The following is a 10,825-nucleotide window of genomic DNA, read 5'->3' as shown; positions in this document are numbered from 1 at the left end:
TTTTTTTTTTTTTTTTTTTTTTTTTTTAATACACAGTCACTTAGATCAATTGGTTTTCCTCCGTGGTTGGCTGATAGGTAAGGCCACTCTGTACGTAATGAGAGGTCAGGCAGCACTGGAAAGTGCTTCACCTCCTCTCTGAAGGAAAGGGCGATACTCCTTTCCCAGGGGCGTGTGTTTCTTGGGTGGGAAGGTCTCCCCGGTATAAAACTGATTAGCATGCTACTTGATCCAAAACTGGATGAAATCTGCCTGGAACTTGCCAGGACCCTCTACCAAATTCACAGTCTGACTCGATACCAACTCAGGTCCAGCGCAGAGGAAGTTGCTGGCAAAGAGCAAGCAAAGGAACAACCAGGCGCTGTCTCCTCCCACAGGGACCCTGCCTGGAAAGGAGAGGGAGATGCAGCTCTGTACTTGGGAATGTGGCTCCCCTCCAGTCCCCTGCAGGGCTACGTCACCTGCCCAAGTCCAGCATCTGGAAAAGTGCAGGCCAGCGCTGGTGGATGGGAGCGCTGCTCAGGGAGCATTCTTCCAAGTTCATGGTGACTGCAGACAAGACAATCGACAGATGGCAAAGGCCTGAAAGAAGAGTTATGATCTGGCTCCTCAACTCTGCACCTCACCCCACATCCAGGGGCCTATCCAGAGCCTATGGGTTCTCCCATTCTGCAAGCACAAGAGAGCAAACTTTCATAGCTGCAGAGAAAAAACTGACATGTCCCCAAGATGGTCAAAACTCATTTTCTTTGTAACATGAGGACACGCAGCACAAGGATCCCAGTGTAAAGATTCCCATCCTCACAAGGATTTCCTTAACCACCGGGGAGTAGTCAAGTGTCCATGAGAAAACCTAAATGTACAGCACATGCATGCACGTCTCCTGCAGATGGTTTTCATCAGACTTAAAAGAGAAGCTATCCTTTTTCTTCTCAAACCTAACAGCAAAGAATCCCAAAGGACCTGCAAAGCTCTCAGAAAGAATCAACCACAAAGAAGAAAAGCTTACTAACAGGGCCAGTGCTAGGGCCAGGGGTGGGTGGAAGTGGGAGAAATGGCCCTTCCTATGTGCCCAGTGAACAATCAATAGAAGAATCCCAGGTCAGCTGAGGACCCTATGCCGCCTCCTCCTTGTCTCACATCCAACCTGATGACTTCCAGAACGAGAATATTACAAAGTTTCTCCATCAGGAAATGACACCAACCAGAACAATACGAGCCTCTACAGGACAGGTGTCTGGGCAGTTGGATCTGGACCACAGAAAAGAGAAAACCTCTCTTCTGTTGCCACCAGTGCAGATGGAGGGGATCTAAGGATCATTTTCTCAGCAGGCAAAAACCCAGGGAAGAGGAACCAGGAAAGGTCACGTCCAAACAAATACATCAACCAAAATGAAAGAGTCCCAGAATGTGTAAGCCAACACACCATCCGAGGAGGAGGAGAAAGCCACCAGCGATTGCAATAGCTCTGTGGAATATTTCTGCAAACAGCCTCTGAGAGAAAGTCCTGAGTGGTCAGATGGCCGCATAAAGGCAGGAAGGCACCAGAAAGGGAAACACCCTGAGGAGGTGGAAATGTTCTGTGACTCTCTTACCATTGCAAGCCGCCTTCCACCTGCAAAGCCAGAGCTCATGCAAAATGAGCAGCTCATTCCAAACAAATGGGAGAGGCTCTGTTCTCAAAAGGTCTTCTTATCCTTCATGCTCAAAGACTGAGAGAAAAATTTCACCCCGCACCAGGCATCTTGACAAAGTACTCAGCACACAGCCAGGAATTCTTAGTAAGGCTAGCCAGAATTTACAAGATTACTGATTATCTTAACAATACGAGGACTGCCAATGCAGCATGAGTCTCTTCCAGAGACTGAAACTACCATCCAAGCAAACCCACTGAGTTAGAACAAATTATTTTGGGAAATCAAAGATGTTCAAAAGATTTTCAAACTCCGATGTAGCCATGTGTAAAACCTTGCAGTGTACGCCCCTCTTCTCTCCCATTTTTAATCCAGGAAGTGGGGACACGGATGATCAATTACTGATACAAGAAAGTGAATGACCCTCAATGCAACTGAAATGCAACGTACTGTTTCTATCAGGTTGCTTTACTTTGTCACCAAGATTTTCTTCTATTCCTCCATTAAGATGACAGGACTGCTCTTTCCTGATCTGGTTTTAATGTTCTCAGCTTCTACCCCCCTCCTCTCCACATGGCTTTCTTATTGAGGCACTATGATTCCATTTTATTGGCTTAAGAAGGGAATGTGAGCTTTTGAATCCTCTAGAAATTTGAGAGAAGAGTGGGTCTCTTGTTCCTCTTTGGCCATGACCCAGCAGAATACCTTCTCCACCCTGTCTCTTCCAGGCTGTGTTACCAGCTGGGTCAGTCGCATACCCTAACTGGATCTATGGCCACAGGCTCTCCCCAGCCCCTCCCACCTTCCAGACCTCCTCGAACTAACCAGCCCTCCGGGAGGTTACCAAGAGATTTCTATAAATGAAAGCTTGCAGATGTCACACTTCCTGAATCAAAGACTTTTGGTGGGTTTTTATTTTCTGCTAGTGAAATTCAAGCACCTTAGTGCTGATCATAAGCAGGTTTTCCCTTTTGCTCTCCCCGGAAGTCATCACAAATCACACACTCTAGCCCCACAGGGCAGCTCTTCCTTGAGGGAGCACTGCAGATTTGCACTCAGCCATCTCTCTGCTCGCCTTCCTCACCCCAAGCCCCTAGCTATTGCTCAATTTCCCCTTCCCCTGGAAGAGCCCTTTGGAGCGCTGTGCATTCCTCAAAGCAAAACACAATCCCTGGACAAAAGTCCTCACCTTGCCCGGGGCTGTCATTCACTTCATTTACACTGTGACACAAAGGAAAATTTAGTTCTTGGTGATCACATCTACCTTCTCCAGTAAACTCTGAGCACCTCTGAGACACTGATGCTCAGGACACCCTCACACTGTTAGTAACCAGGGGCTTCACACCAAGCTGGAGAGGAAGAAATGCGAGTCGAACACGGAAGAGAAGAGGGCATCAAAATGGACCCACACCACCAACTTGGATGGAACCTGCTCAGATCCGAGGTGAAACAGCTGCTTGTAGTAAAAAAAGGTAAGTATCATTGCTGTCAACCTTGCCCGGGATTCACAGGGAGATGTTCATATTATATCTGAAAACAAGGCCCATCAACTGAAGAATATTAAGCTTCTCTTGGCATATAGATCTAAACATTTTCCACAAAACTAAGATAAACCTAGGAGCTGTTTGATAGACTTAACATTCTACAATCAGGGCTCACGCCCTTGCAGGACTCGTGGCTTGACCTGTGAGGACCTCGTGACAGGATCTGCAACGTGGGCGAGTCCTCAAACTACTGCAGGACCTCTTGTGGTGGCCGCCAAGGTGAATCCAGTGAATATCTAATGCGATCCAAGCAAAGATCCTGGTCTGTGTGGCTCAGTTACCCAAGTCACGGGACTGGAAAGCATAGGCTTTCACCTGGGCGGGGTCAGCAGGGAGGGCTCCTGTGTGGCCTTGGACCCCAGTCTGGGCCCCAGCCCAAGTGAAGTCAGCAGAGGCAAACAGGAGAAGGAGGGGCCCCAGACCACTGGGGATGCTTGGGGTTTGAAGAGCACAGTGCAGTGCTGAGCAGAGGGACACCATCTGGCCCTCATCTGGGGACAGAATGGGGGAAGGTGCAGTGTCAGCAAAGGGATGGATTTAGAGGTGAGACTGTAACCCAGGGAAGGCGGTGCCAGGAGATCCAAACAGGGACAATCAGTGCTGTGCTCAGCAAGGATGTGCGACCAGCTCCAGACAGACTGCGAAGTGACCCCGGAGCATCCATCCGCCCCCAGCCCAGCAGCTGCAGGCACAAGCAGAGCAGCCACCCTGGAGAGGGACAGCACGGGACCAAGATGAAGAGAAAACTCTCTGCGGCTTTCGGGGCCAGCTCCACGGACACTATTATCAAGAGAGCTATACTACGCACGGCCCAGCTTTAATCAGAGAGGCTCACCCCAGACGAAACACAGCCTTCCGCTGGGAGCTCCCTGGAAACACAGGGACAGACACACCCTGCCAAGAAGAGAGGGGCCCTGCGACACCCACAGCTCCGACTGCACGGAGCTGGGCCCCAAGAGTGGCGCTTTGGAGTTCGCAGGTGGTGAGGCCTCTTAGATCTACCCCTCCTTTTATTGCAGCTGGAGGGAAGAGCTGATTCAAGGTCACACATTCAGAGGCTTTGAAGCCCAGCCCCCCACCGCGTGGCCTGTCCCAGAAAGCCCAGGCTGAACCTGTGCACCAATGACTCTCTCAGTTTCTCGTGTTCTCCACAGCCAGGGGACTGCTCAGCGCCCCTCTGCATCCTGCAGGAGGCATCGGCTCTAGAATCAGCTCAGCCTTGGCCACATCTGACACCTGGACACCAAACCCCTCCAGCCTCCTCTGACCTTTTCCAACATGGGGGCCCCACTGACCGCCTGCAAAGATGCCTCGTACAAGGGCAGCACTCAAAAAGGAGAGTTATTCTGCGGATCCCTATTGCTAATTCTCTTAACCTGCTTATCGATGCATGAGAAATTCATTCAAAGTAAAATAATAATAAAAAAACTCACTGGTACCCTTAGCAACAGGGACATCTCTGTTAAACACAGGGTGATAAGAGCAGTACGGGGACACATCCCGTACTGCTGATGTATTATTTTGAGCTTGCACTCAAAGAAAAAAAGACTCATTTTGGCTTAAATGTCACCTCCTCAAGCTCATGATCCTTGCCAAACAAAATCCTCTGCACTGCTTGGAAGCAAACTATCAGGACCAGTGCCTTCAGACACTGACAGGACAGCACTGAAACACACTTTCCTGACACGGATTCAGCAATTATGCACACGTGAAGCATCTAAAACTGTACATCCTTACCCTAGTAAATCTGTACCTAAAAATTTTAGTCTCTGGATACAATGAAAAAGCAAAGGTCTACACACAAGGAAGTTCACAGGCCCTGAAAGTAGCAAAACAAAAACAAAGAGACAGTTCAGTGAAGGAGGTTATATCATTGTAAGAGACTAGTGTACGATTAAAAAACAAAAGGGGACATTAGGAAATCTATCTCTCAGGGCAGTCTGGGCCACCCGAGGACCTGGCAAACCTGAGCAATGTTAGAGTAGAAGTGAGCTCCTCACTCGGCCACATACGACAAAACAAGCCTTGAAAGCAAGAAAACGCCTATGGCCTGGGGATCAGCAGCATCTGGCAAGAGCAACAGAATGCAGATTCCTCCGTCCCACTTTGCAGACCCCGACGCAAGAGGCAGTGATTTGAACAAGCACCACCAGCCTCCTGCTCATACCCCCTAGCACTCTGTTGGGTGCTCAGCACACACAGCACCGAAACATCCTCTTTAGTGATGTTCATCTACCTCCCTGTCCAGGGATCCCACAGCACACGATCGCTTTGTGCTTGAGCTCACCGTCCACGGCTGCTGTCAGGAAGGCCCTGCCTTGAACCCACTGCACTCCACCTCTGCCTGGCTAGTCCTGCAAAACATGACCCAGGCCAGATCGTCTCAAGGAAATCTCCCACCTGCCACTTATTAGCTCATTCACTGACCATCTTCTGGGAGCCTAGGAAGGATTGATGGCCTTAGGAATTCACCAGTAGAAGGGAGACAAGGGATAAAGACAACTACGTAATACTTAGGAGCTAGATCCTACAGTCAGGCTGGCCTCAAATGCCAATAGCAGATCATAAAGAAAGGATAACATGGCACTGTGATAGAATAATGTGACGGGAAAGATTATTCAGGAGCCTCAGCCAGAACAAAGGGTCCAAGCTGCCAGTTCAGTTCCCAGGTGACCGTACCTCGAGTGTAACACAGAGGCTCGCTCCAGCCCTCCACATGTGGCAGGCCTCTTGGCTAGGACTTGGATTTTCTCTTCATAAATTTAAAGGAATTTCTGGGAGCAGGCTCCTTGGGGCACTCGGGCTCATGTGGGGGTCCCACAACCACAGACGGAGGATAAGGCAGATGCTCCCTGTGGTTATGACAGCAATCAAATTTAGCTGTAACTGAGATGAGCCTCTAGGGATCTGCAGAAAGCCTGAAGGGGTCAACATCCTCTTCAGTGACTCTCATCCAGAAGCAAGGAATCCAACTTTAATTATCAACACCGCTGTGAACATTTGAGGTGCAAGTTTGCCCAAGCAATGCACTGACACTGCCAGCTCTTTGAGTGTGAGAACACATTGACCTTTAAATGCCCAAGGACCAGGACTAAAGGCACATGGTGGGCGAGGTTAGGCGGATAAAAGAAACGCATCTACAGATCCTCCAGGCTAGGATCCATCAAAAGACAATTTTCTTCCTGCACATACACAAAGGATAACTATATAAATGCTACGCCAATTTGTTTGAATAACGATAGTAATCGTTTCACTATGTCTGTATCAAAACATGTTTCCACACATATATACAATAAAATACATATTATAATCAGACTGCCAGGAAATGGTAATAACTGGTTCTTCCCTGCTACATTTTTGGCCACCTTGTAAAATCCTGGCATCAAGGTGTTTTACCGTATGGTGCAACGGGCCCTGAGGCTCTGTGGTCTGATGGTCTCACATCTACCTATCAAGCGAATCAGAATGACAGGGAATACCCACAAAGGAGGATTCATCACATCCCTCTCTCTTCAGAAGAGTGTACCTAAAAAGCTTTACTCCTGGAGCTAGGCTTTCCAATCAATTTCTCCCTACCCATCTCCCAACTGCATGTCTTCCTGAATTGCAGTGAATCTGACAGAACTGCCCAACATGTATGACTACATCACGCTCCTGCTTTAATAGGCTCCGATCCCTTCAGCATTGACACTTGGAGATGGCCCCTTCCAAAAGATTCCGATGCCTTCCAGAAAGGTATGTGGAGGGGCAAGCCACCTACACTCCCACTCACGGTACATCATGGTTTGGACGGGAGTCTCACTGTCTTCTCCGCGTGGGAAAAGTGTACTCAGAACGAAAGGCTGAAAATCTGAGGTCTACAGATAAAAGTTTCTAACCTGTACTTTAAGACACTGGCGAGACTAGAAGCCACCCACCCTTCCAGCCTCCCTCCTGTTGCTATTCAGTATTGAGTGGTCACTCAACGCTTTGCCTTCCCGTGAGTTCAAACATTGGCTCATAACCTCGACTCAGAAGATCCTTTTCCCCGATGCACATGTTGGCTCCCTAAAGAAATTGCACCCATCTTTCAGAATCAAAATTAGGCATCATCTCTCCCTGAAGCTTACCCTGAATGTTTCAGGAAGAATCGCCCATGCTCCTGCACCACACAGGACCAGCTTCAGCCAAGGTGACCACCTGACCCATAGCACGGTGAGCTTCTTGGGGACAGTCTCACTCTCTCGTTCCTGTATCAATGCCATCTGACAGTTACTTAACAAACACTAAGAGGCCTTCCGAAATCTGGGGACAGCATGGTCTTAAAGATGTAAAGTCAAAGTCAGAGTAGCTTCCTTTCTTTTCTTGCTATGATGCATTCCCAGAGTATCCAGGATTTCTCCTTTATAGAAATCGAGCACAACTGTGTTCAATACTGGTGTAATAATCCACCTAATTGCAATCTTTCCCACCAGACGATGAGCTCTTTGCAGTCAGCAGGTGTGTGACACTGAGCCCTGTCCCTCTAGCCCCACCCTATAACTGGTTCCCGGTCATGAACAAATCTCTCACAAGTGAGATCAGTTCACAGCTGGGAAACTTGTAAGAAAAATCAAAACAAGACACTAAGGGAAAGAAACCAGTCACAAAGGCCATGCATTTTATAAATCCAGGTATATGAAACATCCAGAAGAGGCAAATCCACAGAGACAAAGAGTAGATTTAGTAATCATTTAGACTTCGAGAATAGAAAGGGGAATTTGAAGGAAATGGGGGTGATAGCTGATGGATAGGTATTCTCTGGGGTAATGGAAATGTTCTTAAACGAATTAAGAGTCGTGCTATGCCTTGGATCTTGAATTTCCACAGTTGCCCATGTATTAAAGGCTTGGCCTTTAGCTTGGTACCATTGGGACATGGGAGAACTTTTAAGAGACAGAGCCTCTTGGGAGGTCTTTAGGTCATTGGGCCATTGGGGGCCTAGCTGTGAAGCCAACTCAAGGATCCAGTGTTAGAGAAATGATAATGTTAAGGATTTAATTGTGATGCCACCATTATGGGCCATGTTTCCAGGTTCTTCCTGCGTCCATACCCCTACCCTAAGTTTCCTTTTCCCCAAGACCACGTCAGCATATAGAATTGAAACTGGGAGGTCTTTAGGTCATTGGGCCATTGGGGGCCTAGCTGTGAAGCCAACTCAAGGATCCAGTGTTAGAGAAATGATAATGTTAAGGATTTAATTGTGATGCCACCATTATGGGCCATGTTTCCAGGTTCTTCCTGCGTCCATACCCCTACCCTAAGTTTCCTTTTCCCCAAGACCACGTCAGCATATAGAATTGAAACCTAAAGCGCCCTGCAAGGCTCCCTCCTTAAAAGGCAATGTGGCTTGCAATAGGTTACATGCTACAGATACACGATAGCCCAACCTCAAACCTATAAATAAGCCAACACTTCCCTGCTCCCTCTCTCTGTTTTGCGCGCTCTCTCTCCTCTCTCTCTCCCTCCCTCCCTCCCTCTCCCTCTCTCTGCACTGCCCTCCTAAATAAAGTCTCCAGTCGGACCTCTCGGAGTGTGTGGCCTAATGGTTGAGCATCACTGTTCCCTTTCACCCCGTCCCTTCCTGTCACTTTCTGCTTCCTGCTGCCATGAGGTGAACAGTCCATCCCTACCATATGCTCCCTGTGATTATACACTATGCCTCCTCAGGCCCAAAGCAATCAACCTATGGACTGAAACACTCAAACTGTAAGAAAAATAAGCCTTTCCTCTGTACAAGTTGGCTTTCTTGTGTTTTCTTATAGTGAGTGACGGAAAGCTAATTACCACAAGTGATGGTGGTATAACCCTGAAAATATATTTAAAAACCACTTTAAATGTGTGAATTGCCTGGCATGTGAATTACACACACACACACACACACACACACACACACACACGCTATTAACACATCAATATTCTGCTGCTACAGAGATTCAAAAATTAAATGTGCTCGGGAAAGGTAAATAGGGTCCAAGGGTGTGGCTCAATGGCAGAGCCCTTGCCTGGCCTGTGTGAGGTTTTGATGAGGGCGTAGAACAATGAAAGAGAAGGTGGGGGGGGTCAACTGGGGGAAACCAAGGAAATATTTTAAAAGATGCATGAATTTTGGGAGGAAGTGGGGGCTACTGGAGATCAAACCCAGTTCCATTCTCTAAGCTACAACCACAGCTCTTCTTTATTTTTCACTGCAAGACAGGGTCTCACTAAGTCACTAAACTGCCTAAACTGGGCTCAGACTTACTAAACTTACAATTGTCCTGCCTCAGCCTCCCAGAGTGCTGCGATTTCAGGAGTCAGGCATAGCACCCAGCTTCTTCTTTGATTTTTCAATATATGCAGATTTGGTTTTCTTTAGAATCCTATACACAGGTTAAATGTTTCAGACAATCTGGTCTTCCAAGCTTCTTGTTTTAAATACTATTTTTTTGCTACTGGGGATCAAACTCAGGACCTTGCACTTTCAAGGCAGGCGGCAGAACCACTGAGCTAAATCCCCAGCCCTTAAATACTATTTTTAAAGAAACAGAAACAAAGACCCAAAACTTTGGTGACCTGTCTAAAATCTCACAGCCAATCTGTACCAGGAAACAAACTCAGTCACAGCAGCATTATCCTCAATAGCCAGAGGACAGATTTATAAAGGCCACCAGGGGCCATCAATAAAGGAAATGTGGTGTGCACATTCATTAGAATGTTATTTAACCTTGAAAACAAAGGAAATCATGGCACATGGATGAACTTGGGAGCACAGCACCAAATGACATGAGCCAGTCACATAAAAAGAAATCCTGTGAGCACCCACTTGTGAGGTCTCCAGAGTAGGCAAATTCCTGGGGACAGAAAGAGACAGAAAGTGGCAGTGGTGTGGTCAAAGACCGTGAGGAGGATTATTATCTAACAGAGTTTCAGTTTCGAGGGATGTCAAGCCCTATGGAGATGGGCTGTACCACAATGTGAATATACTTTGCACTGCTAAACAACACATTGAAATCAAGAGGTGACTTTCATGAGATATATGTTTTATGTTTGGTTTTTTTTTTGTAAGATCCAGACCCAAGTCCCTTGACCTTCTCCCGAACACCCTCCTGCTGTGGTTTCCCACACCTGGCGGAATGCAGAGATAATAAGGAAGGAGGTTCTGCTCAGTCCAACTGTACGGCGGAGAAGTCGGAGGGGCCCAAGCCAGTGCAGCTAAGGAATTCAGAGAACGTTGACGAACCTCAGAGGACCAGTGAATACACGGATCAATTAAGTGGGGTCCCCTCCACAGACCTAGGTCTTCTCAAAACAAAGCCCTCCCACGAAGTAAGGGGGTTGCAGAAGATACCTGCTGCTACGCGCAGAGCAGGCCACACCGCCTGGAAGACCAAGGGTGCTGAAGAATGGGGTATCCTGAAGGAGTATAGATTCCGGTTTAGACTGGTCTGGGAAGACCTGAGAGGCCACGTTTCCAACAAGTGTCTCTGTGATGCTGCTACAGAAACCATACTACACCACTCTGAGCGCCAGGAAGGAGACTAAACGCCACATCATAATTCTGAAGGATCGTGTCTGCTTGGACCCGGGGTGCCCCGGAATCATTCTCTTTTTCCATGCAAACTAAACACACAATCACAAGCCAATAAT

At 47.7% G+C, this 10,825-nt stretch overlaps 1 protein-coding gene across 9 annotated transcripts in view; it reads right to left on the bottom strand.

Moving 5' to 3' along the window:
* Positions 1–10,825, bottom strand: part of Tiam1 (TIAM Rac1 associated GEF 1) — a 401,135-nt gene that overhangs the window by 254,432 nt on the left and 135,878 nt on the right. The window lies entirely within an intron of this gene.

Source organism: Fukomys damarensis, unplaced genomic scaffold, assembly GCF_012274545.1.
Source record: "Fukomys damarensis isolate Sample0158 unplaced genomic scaffold, DMR_v1.0_HiC HiC_scaffold_24, whole genome shotgun sequence".
Lineage (NCBI taxonomy): Eukaryota > Metazoa > Chordata > Mammalia > Rodentia > Bathyergidae > Fukomys > Fukomys damarensis.
Note: the sequence above shows the minus strand (reverse complement) of the source record. Positions and strands in the feature narration are given on the sequence as shown.